Genomic DNA, 15525 nt, shown 5'->3' with positions numbered 1-15525 from the left:
TCAGGAGGCTGAGGCAGGAGAATGGCGTGAACCTGGGAGGCGGAGCTTGGAGTGAGCCGAGATCGCGCCTCTGCACTCCAGCCTGGGCAACAGTCAAGACTTCGTCTCAAACAAAACAAAACAAAATTTAAAAAAAAAAAAAAAAAGGCAAGGGAAAAAACTGCCCCCACAAAGACTGAATCAGAAGCCTGGACTATATCTACCCTGGATAGGCTATAATGAGGACCCCAAATTTCCTACTGGGGTGGTATCAGAGGAAACAGTAGGGATTAAAGACTTTCATCCTTAGTGATTGGACTCAAGCACCACACCCTACTCCTCAACTCTCCCACCACTTCAAGGCCATTTGAAAACTATGTGGGGAGCCTGGACTTCCACCCACACCCAGAAGTAAAGAAGTACCTTTATTCTTCCTCACAGGATAGTGTGAGACATTACTTGCACCACAACCCAGCAGTAAAAAGGCTACACCACTCTCATGGTGTCAGTGGAAGCCACATAGAGAGAAGTAACAAGGCATTCCTCCTACCCCTTCCAGCCAGAAGGAGCTGGAACTCCCACCCTTGCCCAGCAGTAAAAGTGCAAAGTGCAAATTAAAACCATAATGAGATATCTACCTATGAAAATGACTAAAATTTAAAAAATATAGTTGCAACATGAAATTCTGGCAAGTATTAGAGAAACTGGGTCACTTATGCACTGCTGGTTAGAATGCAAAATGACGTAACCACTCTGGAAAATACTTTGGCAGTTCCTTTCCTATCTAAAGATGAACTTAACAATAAGACTCAGCAATTGCACTCTTAAACATATATCCCAGATAAAACTTTTCATTCAGATTGTACATGAATATTCTTAGCAGTTTTGTCCACAATAGCCAAAACCTGCACACTACCTAGATGTCTCTCAGTGGGTGAATGGCTAAACAAATTGTGATGCATCCATACCATGGGATACAATCCAGAAGAAAAGGAAAACTATTGATACATGCAACGATTTTGATGAACTCCACACTAATTATGCTGAGTGAAAAAACCTGCAATCTCAAAAGGATACAAATTTCATGATTCCATTTATATTCATGACATAACATAACTGCAGAGTGGGAGAACAGATTAGCAGTTGCCTAGGCCTAGAGATAGGGGAGGAGTAATATCAAGGAATGCTGTGTAAGTCTCATGATGGTGGTGATGGTATAAAAAGCTACACATATAATAAAAGTTCACAGAGCTGTACACACACACACACACACACACACACACACACACAAATAACTGCAAGTATTACCGCTGAAATCTGAATAAGTTCCATGACCTGTATCATATAAATTTTTCGGTATTACTATTGCACTGTAGTTATATATGATGTTAGCATCACATTGGGAGCTGATGGTTGAAGGGAGCACAGGACTTTCCTGTGTATTTCTAAGCAATTTCCTATAAAACTATAATTATTTCAAAATAAAAAGCTTCTCAAGACTGAACCAGGAAGAGATTGAAACTCTGAATAGACCCATAATGAGTTCCAAAATTTAATCAGTAATAAAAATCCCACCAACCAGAAAAAGCCCAGGACCAGAGAGATTCATTGCCAAATTCTACCAGACATATAAAGAAGAGCTGTTACCATTCCCACTGAAATTATTCCAAAAAATCAAGGAGGAGGAATTCCTCCCTAGACTCATTCTATTAGGCCAGCATCATTCTGATACCAAAATCTGGCAGAGACACAATAAAAAAGAAAAATTTCAGGCCACTCTCCTTGATGAACATAGATGCAAAAATTCTCAACAAAATACTAGCAAACCAAATTCAATAGCACATCAAAAAGCTAATCCACAATCAAGTAGGCTTTTTAAGTGGGATGCAAGGCTGGTTCAACATACACAAGTCAATAATGTCATTTAGTACATAAACAGAAATAAAAACTACATGATCATCTCAATAGATGCAGAAAAGTCTTTTGATAAGATTTAACATCCATTCATGTTAAAAACTTGCAACAAACCTGGCATCAAAGGAACATATCTCAAAATAATAAGAGCCATCTAATAAGACAAACCCACAGACATCATCATACTGAATGGGCAAAAGCTGGAATCACTTCCCTTGAGAACCAGAACAAGACAAGGATGCCCACTGTCACCACTTCTATTCAACGTAGTCCTGGCAGTCCTAGCCACAGCAATCATGCAGAAGGAATAAATAAAAGGCATCCAAATAGAGACAGGGTTAAAGTATCCTTGTTTGCAGACAATATGTTTCTATATCTAAAAAAAAAAAACCAAAAACAACAACAAAAAAAAAACCGCTAAGTCTCTGCCCAAAAGCCTCCTAGATCTGATAAAGAATTTCAGCACATTTTGGGATACAAAATCCCAGCTGAATGCCAAGTCAAGAACACGATCCCATTCACAATAACCACACACAAAACATTACCTAGGAATACAGCTAACCAGAAGGTGAAAGATCTCTACAATGAGAATTAAAAAACACTGCTGAAAGAAATCACAGATGACATAAATGGAAAATTATTCCATAGTCTTGGATTTGAAGAATCAATATTGTTAAAATGGCCACACTTCCCAAAGCAATTTACAGATTCATTGCTATTCCTACAAAACTACCAATGACATTCTTCACAGAATTAGAAAAAACTATTCTAAAAAATTCATATGGAACCAAAAAAATTTTTAAATCCCCACTTCAAACTATACTACAAGGCTACAGTAACCAAAACAGCATGGTACTGGTACAAAAACAGAGACATAGACCAATGAAACAGAATAAAGAGCCCAGAAATAAAGCTGTATACCTTCAACCATCTGGTCTTTGACAAAGTTGACAAAAACAAGCAACAGGGAAAGGACTCCCTCTTCAATAAATAGTACTGGGATAACTGGCTAGCCATATGCAAAAGATGGAAACTGGGCCCCGTCCCTACACCACTATATTCAAAAATCAACTAAAGATGAATTAAGACTTAAATATAAAACTGAAAGCTATAAAAACCCTGGAAGATAACCTACGAAATACCATTCTGGACATAGGCCCTGGCAAAGATTTCATGATGAAGATGCCAAAAGCAATTGCAACAAAAATTGACAAATGGGAGCTAATTGAACTAAAGAGATTCAACATAGCAAAATAAACTATCAACAGAGTAAACAGACAACCCCCAGAATGGGAGAAAATATTTTCTAACTGTGCATCTGACAAAAGTCTAATTTCCAGAATATGTAAGGAACTTGAGCAAACTAACAAGTACAAACCAAATAATTCCATTAAAAAGTGGGCAAATGACACGTAGACTTGTCAAAAAAAAAAAAAAAAAAGAAAAGAAAAGAAATACACGTGGCCAACAGGCATATCAAAAAATGCTCAACATCATTAATCATTAGAGAAATCCTAATCAAAACCACAATGTGATACCATCTCACACCAGACAGAATGGCTATTAAAAAGTCAAAAAATAACAGATGCTGGTGAGGTTGTGAAGAGAAAGAAACACTTATGCATTAGTTCAGTCACTGTGGAAAGCAGTTTGATGATTTCTCAAAGAACTCAAAACAGAATTACCATTCAACCCAGCAATCTCTTTCTTTCTTTTCTTTTCTTTTTTTTTTCTTTTTTTTTTGAGATAGAGTCTCACTGTGTCACCCAGGCCCAGGGTGGAGTGCAGTGGTGTGATCTCAGCTCACTGCAACCTCCACCTCTCACAATCCACCAATCTCATGATTGCATATATACCCAAAGGAATATAAAGTATTCTACCATAAAGATACATGTATACATATGTTCATTGTAGCACTATTCACAATAGCAAAAACATGGAGTCAACCTGAATGCCCATCAATAGTAGACTGGATAAAGAAAACATGGAATGTTTACACCATGGAATGGTACACAGCCATAAAAAGAATTGCAATTATGTCCTTTGCAGTCACATGGATGGAGCTGGAGACTGTTACCTTAAGTGAAATAACACAGGAACAGAAAAGCAAGTATCACATGGTCTCACTTACATTGAGTACACATGGACACAAAGAAGGGAAGAATAGACACTGGAGCCTACTTGAGGGTGTTGTGAGGGAGGAAGGTGAGGATCAAAAAATTATTAGGTTGGTGCAAAAATAATTGTGGATTTGCCATTATTGTTATTATTATTTTTACACCAAGTCTGTCTCCAAGTTGGAGTGCAGTGGCATGATCTTGGCTCACTACAACCTCTGCCTCCCAGGTTGAAGCGATTCTCATGCCTCAGTTTCCTGAGTAACTGGGATGACAGGCATGCACCCACAGACACAGCTAATTTTCTGTATTTTTAATAAAGACGTGATTTTGCCATGTTGGCCAGGCTGGTCTTGAACTCCTGACCTCAGGTGATCCATTTGCATTGGCCTCCCAAGGTGCTGGGATTATAGGCATGAGCCACTGTGCCCGGCCTGCCATTACTTTTAATACCTATCGAGTACTGCTAATATCCTTATTACCTTGATGAAATAATCCGAACACCAAATCCCCGTAACACACAATTTATTTATATGACAAACCTGCATATGTACCACTGAAATTAAAATAATAGTTAAAAAGGTAAAAAAAAATTATAAAAAGCTTAAAATAAAGGCATAAAGGAAAAGCAAAAAGATAGCTAGAAAATCCTCACACATGTGGAAATTTAAAAATATACTATAAATAACCTATATAAAAGAATATATCACAATGGAGCTTAGAAAATATTTTGGACAATGATCATGAATATAATCATAACATGTGGAATACAACCAGAGAAGCAATTAGAGGAGATGGTGTGGAGGTGGGAGGGAGTCTATTTTAGACAGGTTCTTCTGAGAAATTCTCTTTGATGAAGTGACATCTACCTATAATTAACTGAAGGAATGTGCCAAAGGATTTTAGGGAAGAGTTTCCAGGCATTGCTGACAAATATGCAAAGGTCCTATAGCAGAATGTGCTTAGAGTGACCGAGATAAAAAAATGATAGGTAATTATTAATTCTATAACCAGTTCTAGTACAAAAGTAAAAACTAACAACAACAACAACAACAAAAAGATCTATTGCATTTCAGCTGATACTGCTGCAAAGCATTCCACCCTCCTGGCCCCAGCTTTCCTTCCTGCAACCCTCAGGCTGTTTTCATCAATGTGGCAGTAGCCTGGCTTGTTAACTTGCCAGGGTAAAATCTTAGCTCTTTTGCAGTTCTTGCCAGGAAGCTGATTGTTAAAGTTTTATGAATTTTGCGTCAGTTGTGGTTATGGTGGTAGCTCAAAATGAACCACGGTGAATAGATTTATAACATGGAAATCAGCAAATGCTACAAATCAAGATTTGTTTTTGTTTTTGTCTTGAGAGCTAGTTGTTAAACATTTATGAATATACCACAACCAGAGAAAGATTCATGAAAAACAGGATAAGAGCTGTATCATTTGGCAGAACATAAGGTCACTGGAAGAGCAGATGAGAGAATTCCAGATGTAATGGCTGAGCTGGGTTAGGTAATCAATGCTGGAATGGGTTACACTCAGTCAGAAAACAATGAATAGATAATTTGGTGGTTCTAGAAACAGGGTTATGAGAATGAATAGAGTCATAAAAAATGGACTGGTAGAAAAGGAAAGGTACTATTTTGTCTAAAAAGTTTACACATCAATTGTTTCAAAACATATCTTCTTAAACTCTCTATTGCCAACTTCTCTCTTTTGAAATATATCACCTCCTATTTCAGAGAAGAAACAGAAAGAATCAGACTTAGATTTGAATTCATATCCCAAAACCCACAAAGCAAAGACATCTGTGCCCTTCCTTACATGCCTCTGCTTTGGCAATGCAGGGGTCTTCCTCTACTGGTTTCTTATTCTTCTGTTTGTGCTAGGGAGCTCATACATCCTCTTGAATTACTACTTCAATTACCATTTTAAAATTCTTATCTTACTAGAAATCTCTTTTGTGCCCTTTTCTTAGAATAATTGTTTCTCTTGGTATGCATGAAGCCACACATTCTTTTCTTTTCTACCCCATTACAATAAATAGAAATGCTTTTTTTCCCATTGTTATGATCTAAGGAAACCATTTCATTAGTATTTACAGTCTGATTGTCTTTACCCATTTTCCTTTCCTCTCTGGCCAATTATTCCATTTTCTTCTAATGACACAGTAACATTACATTACACTTTTACGATCTTTTCCTTTACTCTCTCTTTTTTTTCATTAGAATATACAATCTATGTTATTCACTTCTCTAATCTTAGCATCTTCAGCAGCACCATCCAATAGAACTTTCATGATGAAAATGTTCTAAATCTGTACTGTTCAAAATGGTAAGCACTAGCCACAGTATCACCTGATATCACTTCTGATCCCTTGAATATCAATACGCTTGGCTAAAGCAACCAAAGAACTGACTTTTAATTGTATTTTATTTTAATTACTTTAAATAGCTACATGTGGCTATTGGCTACCATATTGAACAGCACAAATGTATACAATGCCTGGCACATCCATAAAGTCTGGTTGAAAATGAAAGGAAGCATAATGAAAAAACACATGAATGAATGAAATACCTGCAATCTGTTTATAATCCTACAGATTTGCCTGGAACTTCACTTTTCCCTCTTTCTAGTAAAGCTTTCTAGCATTGGTTCTGTTATCCAGTTTTTACTCAAATATTTACTTGTTTCCACATTTCAAGAGTATATGACATATATACATCCTTTTGTTTCACCATTCTTATGCTAGCATCGCAGGAAGTCACTATATTCCTCTAATTTTGTTTGTTTCTTCATAGCTAAAGCAAAAATTCTGATCTATCATTCTGGTCAGAAAACCTCACTTTACCCATTTTCTCTCACAATTTTATTGGTAATTGTCTTGTTTTATTTATAGTGAAAAATTGTAAAACAGTATAAAAATAATGTTGTACCCTATAACCCAGCCTAAAAAAATAGTTAATAATACAATTTAAATTCCTATTTAGTCCTCAGTGGTCACATTTCCTTTCTTGCCTCATCAGAAATTACAGCCATCAAAATCATAATCCAATGATTTCAGTATATTTTTACCACATATATGTCCTCCAAACAAAATACTGTGTAGTGCTGAGTTAGCTTTAATACTATCTGAATAATAGTATACTGTAAAAAAAATTCTACATAATATTTTCCTATTCAGTGCACGTTTTTAGGTGTATTCATATTGCCACACACAGCTATATAGTATTATTTCACTGCTGTATAGAATTTTATTGTATTAGTCTATCTATTATCCTATTGATGAACATTTCCATTGTTTTTAAATATTTTCCCTATTGTAACCAATTTTGTTTTAAGGATTCTTGTACACTTTTCTTTGTGTATAGCACTAGAATATCTCTAGGGTAAGCATGTGGGGAAACACATGTTGGGGTGTGTATGTGTGTTTTACCTTCAAGAGTTCTAGATAAAGTATTTTGTTAATTCTTTGCATTATGAAGATCTCCCACTTTATTCCATGTTTTTTCTTTGACAAAATGTTGATTTTTTAATGGAAAATAAAGCATTAGTTTGGATCATCCATTGCGCAAATCCACAAATAATAACTAAAGTTAGCAACTAGACAACTTAGAAAACTCATTCCAAACACCCATAAAAATTAAAGCCTTAAAGTCAATGATGTAAGTGCCACCTACTCTTATAAAACCTAATACTTATCTGTATTTATAGATTTTATCTTTGTCATATTGTTTCTTTTTATCTACGTTATTTTAATAGCTTTGATATAGCTATGCAATTAATAATACACTACTTTCCTGTTCTTTCATATTCTCCTGAAAATATTGAGAAAGTTTAGTTCATCTTAAATAATTTCAGTAGCCATTATTCCCTCCTTTATTTTTTCCAGGAAACAGTGCAAATATATTGGTATTCTTCCAGTAATCAAAAAAATCATATTCACTTGTTTACTTTTACTGGATTTATCTATAGCTTAGCTGATTCACTTTATCCAAATATGCCCAGTATTAGTTAGAAGTCTACATGTCTTTTGTAAAGAAGATAAAAATGGTTTAACAATAGAAAATACTTCCTAATCTATAGAATATTTGAAAAATAATTATTTGCTTTTTTCCAGCTTTACACCTATAATTGAAATTTTGAACTCACTTAATGTCAATGTGTAAGGTACGTGGATGTGCTTTAGTCAAGGAATAGGCCAAGGCAGACATCCAGGCCTGCGTGACTCAGTGGGATTGGTGTACAGGCGCACACCTCCACTTGTTATATAAACTATTTGTGTAAGTTCATACTTGGTTCTAAGTCACTATTGTCTGTAGAAGGTGTAACTACTCTTCTGACGCTGTGCATAGGACTTGAGGTGGCGCTGGCACCCACAGAAAGAGAGAGAGACAGAACCACAACTGTCTGTCTTGCATACAGACACAAGGGAGCCATGGCACGGCCCAGAGAGAGAAAGAGTTAAGCTGCTGACCCTAAAGGCAAGGCAGAGGCTAACGTGCAGGCATGGGGGTGGCAGGAGCCACAGAGCTGGAGCAGACAACTCAGATAAAGACAGTGTGAGAAAGCTGCTAATGAGAGAGCTAGTGCAAGAGAGCTACTGATGAGAGAGCTGCTGAATTAAACTGCATTTCACCTGCCTACAGCCCCTCAAGTGTTCTTTCAGCTATCTGCCCATCCACTCACTCCCCTTAACCCTCAGCATGGGCTCGAACCTGACCCCAGGCATGACATTTGGCGTAGTCGTGGACCTAACACATAGTTTAAATAAAAATTGTGTCAACAGGGCTTAAAACCTAGACGACTGGTTGATAGGGGCAGCAAACCACCATGTATACGTATGTAACAAATCTGTACGTTCTGTACATGTATTCTGGAACTGAAAGTAAAAAATTAAAGTGTCCAATATTTTATCCATACAGCTTCTAAACCCCTATGCAAGGTTAAACATAACACATAAGACCACAGAATACACAAACAACCGAGCAAGGCAGCAAACAGGAAACAGAGACAGAATCTCAACCAAGGTCTGAAAACAGGAATTTCAATATTAACAGAAACAGAAGAATGACCAACCACTACTGAGACTAACAGTTTAAAATGTCTAAATCAGGTTGCCAATTATATTGGCTGTCCTCAATTAATTTAAAAACAAAAATAATTTTTAAAAAAAAACCTGTAACCTGAAACACAGTATTTATGGAAAAGATACTGGGAAATTTCAGCAGTCCATCCATAAGAAAAGCAGAATTACAGGGACTTACATGCTGTCAGCATTCTCCCTGCCGTGGCCTCAGATTTCCCTTTTTATAGTCATTTCAATTTTCTTTCTGCGGTTTGACTTCTCCGTGTTTCAGAAATCTTAGCTGCTGAAACCTCCTGAGTTTTATAATACAAAGCTTCAGTCACCAGAGAGAAAGCTGACTCTTTCTTACACTTGATTCCAATTATCTCCAGAGGATTTTAATTAGCCTTACTTAGATCAGGTGTCGTATCTGATCCACTCAATCATTGCTGGGAAGTCAGGATACTTGTACTGTACTGCTTGAGTCTGTTCTCTGGCCCTGGCTACATTCATGGCCAGGGTGAGGATGCTGTCTCCTAACATGGCTGCCCTCATGATGATACTGGGGCTGATGGGGCCGAGGAGAGGAGAGAGAAGCAAGTCTAAGTCGACATTTCTAGAGGCTCTCTTCCAAAAATAGCAGTAATACTAACAGGTGGTGGTTCTACACCCAGCTGAAAAATATTTTGGATATCATGTAGAGATGTTCCTGATACATTTTTTTTTCTTTTTTTCCGCATCTCTGTAAACACCTGGAGATGGGATGTTCCTGATAAGCAGAGTTTTTCAACAGAAAACAAAGCTATATTATGAGGTAACAAAGATTCTATCACTAGAAGTCATAAAGGAGAAGCTACAAAATCATTTATTAAGTATGATATTGAAAAGATTAAAGAAATGTCTAAGAGACTTAACTGAATTATTCTCTAAGATCCACTTTAATATTCTATAATGCTTGATTTATTTCATTTCAGCCACCCATTGTTTCCTTTAGTAACATCAGCTTGTAGTTTTATGTTTATGTCACTGTGACTTATTTAGGAAACAAAGATGAATAGATGAATAAGGCAATTTGCACCCTCAAGGAATGCATCAATTTGACCAGACACACCTTTTTTGGTAATAGCAAGGAATTTTTTCACAGGGCATAGAAGTTGCATGTCCATGAGACAATAAAAATATTAAATCATACATTCCTGCCATCTCTTGCCTCTCTATTTTACATTCTATATTCTAACCACACCAGTCATCAAGACAAGCCATCTGCTTCCATGAAGCCATTCCTTTGCAAAGCCTCTTTACTCTTCCTTTCCTTAGGTCTCTAACTAATATAAAGTTTCCTTTTACTTCTCACTATAAAACATATTTGTTTTCTTCTTTCCTTGTACTTTCTTATCAATTCAGTATCATATTGCACTTATAGTCTCGAATAATTGTGTATGTGTGTGTTACTTTTCCCACTGAATTAAGAGATCTGAAATGGCAAGGGCTTTGTCTGTTTTATTTTTTATAATGAAAGCCCAACAGAATATAAAATTATTTAATTGTATTATAATAAAATGAGGATTGTCAACAATGGGAAAATTTCTGAGAAATGTGATCTTGAAAATCCAAGTTTGAGTTATTGTTAATAAAATAAAGTAAAATAATTAACATTTACATGTATTTTAAAGAGTTTCCAGACTTAATATTTGTTCCTAATGTGAAGGAGCATAATCCTGCCTTAAACATAGAAAAGATTCACTTTTTATAATAAACTATAGGTCAATATTCTAATTACAGATTCTAGGGAAAATATTCGAGTTTTCAAGATGCAATCACTATGATTCATTCTTAACAATTATTTTGGAAGTTATTTCAAGGAACAATGAAGACAAACGATTTGCAAATAAAGCAAAAACAATAAAAGCAGACAGAAATACCAAAAATGTACTTGTCAAATATTGACTGTTATTTTAAGTTCCAAAATGTAAAAATCTTATTTTAGAAAATATATAGTAACTTAATAGGAGACAAGAATAAATCATGCCTCAAGAATTGCTTTTACAAAAATATCTTCTTTACCATCTTTTTTATTATACAATAATAGACTAGATTTTTTGTAACATTGCGAAGATATTACAAAATAGTAACAAATCATGAAAAGATAATTGTTCCACATCTTTCCTATACACAGTTACAATACTTTATTTTATAAATCTTTAAACTCTATAACTATGATTCCTAATCTCTCCTCTCTTTCTTTGATAAAGTTCTATTGACTTTATATTGTTTGTATTACATCCAATAGATTAGAGTTAAGATGCTTTAAATATTACATCTCATGGTGTTGCTAAAGCCAAGCACATCTTTGGAAAGATTAAATATCATTTTTCTCACATAAATCAAATTAGAACTCACAGAGTCAGTTTCTACCCATATATCCACAAAGATATCTCATACAGTATTCAGAATTTGTCTGAGTAAAGAGATGAGCTTTTCACCTTCTGGTAATTACTTGAGACTTAAAGAGTGACAGGCAATTCAAATCAGCTTTCACGATGTTAAATTATTTCCTAGGTCAATATCATGTATCATGTGTTATTATTTCACCTTTGAGTTACATCAAACAATTTTGCAGTGAATATCCTACAAGCATTTACATTTTCTGACAAAATATAAAGTACTTACATCATTTATATTGAATAAGTACTTTTTGTCTCAAATGTAAAATAACAAATTTTGATAAATTTGAAGCTTCAAAATTCTTATGAAAAAACTATTTTGTGAATTAGAAAGTACTATGCCTGTTTTATTATGACATAGCTTTTGTTCCTGAAGAAATTTCTTTCAATTCTATTTTTTAAGAATGTCAATAACTATTTATTGAACACTTCTGCACATGTTTGATAGACATATGGAGGTATATAAGAAAATAATGAGACAACTCCTCCAGAAGTTTTTATTTATTTGGAGAAATTACTAACATAAAATATCTAGAAAAGTCTTAACCCAAGAAAAACAAAAATGATAGCTTACACTTAAAACATACCAGGTATTCATTTACTCCTCAGCAGCCTACTGGCCCTATTTTGTAGAGAAGACCCTAACGCACTGAGAGGTTAAACCATTTACCAGGTGCTATCCCTGGGCAGTGCAGAGTCGGATTTAGCCAAGGAGTGTGTCACCACGTAATCCCAGCATCCTGGGAGGCTGAGGCAGGCAGATTACAAAGTCAAGAGATCGAGACCATGCTGGCCAACATGGTGAAACCCCATCTCTACTAAAAATACCAAAATTAGCCAGGCGTGGTGGCACATGCCTGTAATCCCAGCTACTCAGGAGGCTGAAGCAGGAGAATCGCTTGAACCTGGGAGGTGGAGGTTGCAGTGAACTGAGATCGCCAACTTGCACTCCAGCCTGGCAACAGAGCGAGACTCCGCCTCAAAAAAAAAAAAAAAAAAAAAAGAAAAGAAAAAGAAAAAACAAAAAGAATTAGGGGGTGGATGGAGTGAGGGTAATATAACGTGTTCCTAGGGTGAAAAAAAAAGAGTTCTCAGGGCCCTTTAATGTGCAATTGGGTGCAGTAATGCTTTTAAATGAGAAGAACGTGTGCAGTATTTTTCAATCAAGCTTTAAATTGTAAGCCTGGTTGAACGGAATCAGGAGAAAGAGTTACGAAGTCTGTGCTTGAGACCATAGAATTAGGCTCAAAGTCAAATAGATTAAAAGTTTAAAAGGATAAAACAAAATGAACAAGAGAAAAATGTTTTTATAAAAGATCAGATTCTTGAGCATAACGCCAAAACTACAAAATGTTTTAGAGCTATGACTTCATAAAAATATAAAGCTTCTCAGCATTATCACTCAAGTCAGGAAAAGATACTGCAAACATGGATAACAAAGACTTTCTGGATTAATATATAAGTAGTTAGAAAAATCAGTAATTAAAAATGAAATACCCAAACAGAAAAGATGAACTAACGACTTGGAACTGGCAACGCCTACAAAAACTGAGAGAGAAAGAGAGGGAGAGAGTGAAAGAAGGGGAGAAGGAGCAGGGTGGGCAGCGGGGGGGCGGGGCAAGAGGGGTGAGGGAAGGAGAGAGAGAGAAAGTTGACATAGGGACAAAAGTCAGTCTTCAGTAAACAATAACAAGATGAAACCATTTTTGCAGAAGTTATAATAAAGTAATAGAAGAATCAAATTATCACATAGCAAAATGTAGTAGAGACATGCAAACTGCAAAAGAGTGGCATAAAAAGTAATAACATTTATGTTGTGAATGTGTATATTAAATCCTATAAGGGAGAAAAAATAATATATGATATAAATATTACACATTCCTCTTTGAGAAAAGAAAGCATGAAATAAAAAGAACCTCTTTTAATTCAGGGAAACTTCCTTAATGAAATAACAAATGTAAAGAAAAATCACTTTTGTCTAGCAATTTTTGTAAATTCAGGTAACCATGTTGTAAATCACTTATCTTCAATGGTCATTGCAACTAGAGAATATAGAGTATTTGCAACCCAAGGAAACAAAGAAAGAAGCTATTTCTTAACAAAAGTAAGCTTAAACTTGAGATAGCATTACTGTTAAAGGTAGATTATATATGCTATGTTCCAGCCATTTTGTGTAAAATGATCAATACTTTCATGTTGTAAAATTATTTTCTCTTCCATCTAAAATGGAAAATTTGTTTTCAACACAAGTTTAGTATGTATTTAGATAATTATGTGACATGATAAACGCAAAGCTAGGCGATATTGGTTCAGAAACTGTATTTATATTAATCACTTCAGATACATCTGTACCTACAAAGAATTATCTACAAAAAAATAGCCTCTTGTTGTTCTAAAATCAAAAAATTGCCATAACAGCTTTACTTCAGTAACATAAGAGTAAGCCTCTGATAGCTTCTAAACCTAAATATAATAAAACTATTTGGAGCTTTATTATTAAACATTATTTTTGGTCAATGTGTAACTGTTCATTAGCAGTAAATACAATACGAAATGCACAATGAAACACTTTTGATGAAATAGTCTTTTATATCTTAACTACTCTGGATTATATTTTGGGATTGTGGTAGAAGTAATAATATGGGTTCATTGCACAATTTCCTCTTTCTCAGAAATAGGAAAACTACATTTGCTGACCTCTCTTGAAGACAGTTTCAGGACCATAACTGGATTCTGGCCAATGAAATGTAGAGTAGATCTTGACCTTAAAATCATTCCATTTGCCTCTCCAGCCCTCTTCCTTTCCATGGAACCTTAGAAGCCATGTGTTACAGATGGTAGAGCTGCAGTGAAAGAAGCCGGATCCCTAGACCACTCCTTGAAGAGGACCCTATCAAGGAAAGCTGCCTCATCCACATCACTAACATCATCAAAGAAGAGATCTTTGTTTTGTTAAACCACGGTGATGCTGGACTTTTGCAAAACATAGTCTAACCTGTTATAATAGAGGGCTGCACTATTAAGTTTGTTAACTAATCAAAATGTTAATCAGTAGCTTAAAATCACAATTGCTTAAAAATGAACATGAGCAATAATAATGGAAATGGCTCAAGTGATGATTCACTGTCCTCAAAACCAAAAGAATGACGTCTACATAAGTGAAATACAAATGATTTTACTTTTAACAATGGAGTAGTAGAGCATGGAAAACTAACCATTTATATTATTTGGGACATTTTCTGTGTTGAAAGTCAAGAAAACTTCCTGCATACTAAGAGTCTTCACATCTTCCTTAGAACATCTGAATTATAGGCATTCTCAATTATAAACATAACAATTTTTTAAAAATTCAATAACATGATTTTTCACAGGTCATACTGGCTATTCACATCTGGTTATTTGGATGCCACCATCATATTTTTCGTTATTTTCACTTACTGTTTGTGGTGTTATTTAAGTCAATTTACACCAATTCACATTAGGATGATATCTTTTCTGGTAGATATGAAAATAAATACATAGCTACTATAACACAAATTTTCATATACAACTTTAAACTAATCTTGTTACTGCCAGTGATATAAATACTCCTACTAGGAGCCACTCGATAATAAAGGACGGTAGGTTCCCAGGTAATCAAACTACACCCTCCTTTACCCCAAATAGCACCATATTTGTTAAAACATTATTTTATCAGCTGAAGATATTGAATTATTAATTGCATCTGTTCTCTCTATTCAGCTCCCCAACCCAGCTCATCTACTCCCATTTTTATATCATAACAAGACTTTGTAGTTTTTTGTCTAAAGGTTTTTGGCCTGGAGAAAAGCAGAAGCAGTCTGAAATCTCTTTGATCTTAACTCATGGGATATCCTGGAGAGGAACGTAGGATCAGTGAGGTGTGTAGAAGTATTCCCCAGTGGTGATGGAAGAGGTCTGTGAGCCCAACAAGGCTGTGGTAGCAGCAAAGGAGGTGACCAGATTTTGGAGAGATGACTGCTGGGTGCACTGC

General features: G+C 35.4%; 1 protein-coding gene across 11 annotated transcripts in view; it reads right to left on the bottom strand.

The window, feature by feature from the left end:
* LOC105498394 (coiled-coil domain containing 178) overlaps positions 1 to 15525 on the bottom strand; it is a 506590-nt gene that overhangs the window by 481802 nt on the left and 9263 nt on the right. For 2 of the 11 annotated variants that reach the window (XM_071085483.1, XM_071085484.1), the window contains exon 1: positions 9269 to 9795. The exons of 7 other annotated variants lie outside the window; for them this stretch is intronic. The gene's annotated coding sequence lies outside the window, so the exon portion shown is untranslated. Of the gene's footprint in view, positions 1 to 9268; positions 9798 to 15525 lie in introns of those variants that run through there. 2 more of the 11 variants (XM_071085479.1, XM_071085482.1) reach the window with 2 other exon arrangements.

Source organism: Macaca nemestrina, chromosome 19 (assembly GCF_043159975.1).
Source record: "Macaca nemestrina isolate mMacNem1 chromosome 19, mMacNem.hap1, whole genome shotgun sequence".
Classification (NCBI taxonomy): domain Eukaryota; kingdom Metazoa; phylum Chordata; class Mammalia; order Primates; family Cercopithecidae; genus Macaca; species Macaca nemestrina.
Note: the sequence above shows the minus strand (reverse complement) of the source record. Positions and strands in the feature narration are given on the sequence as shown.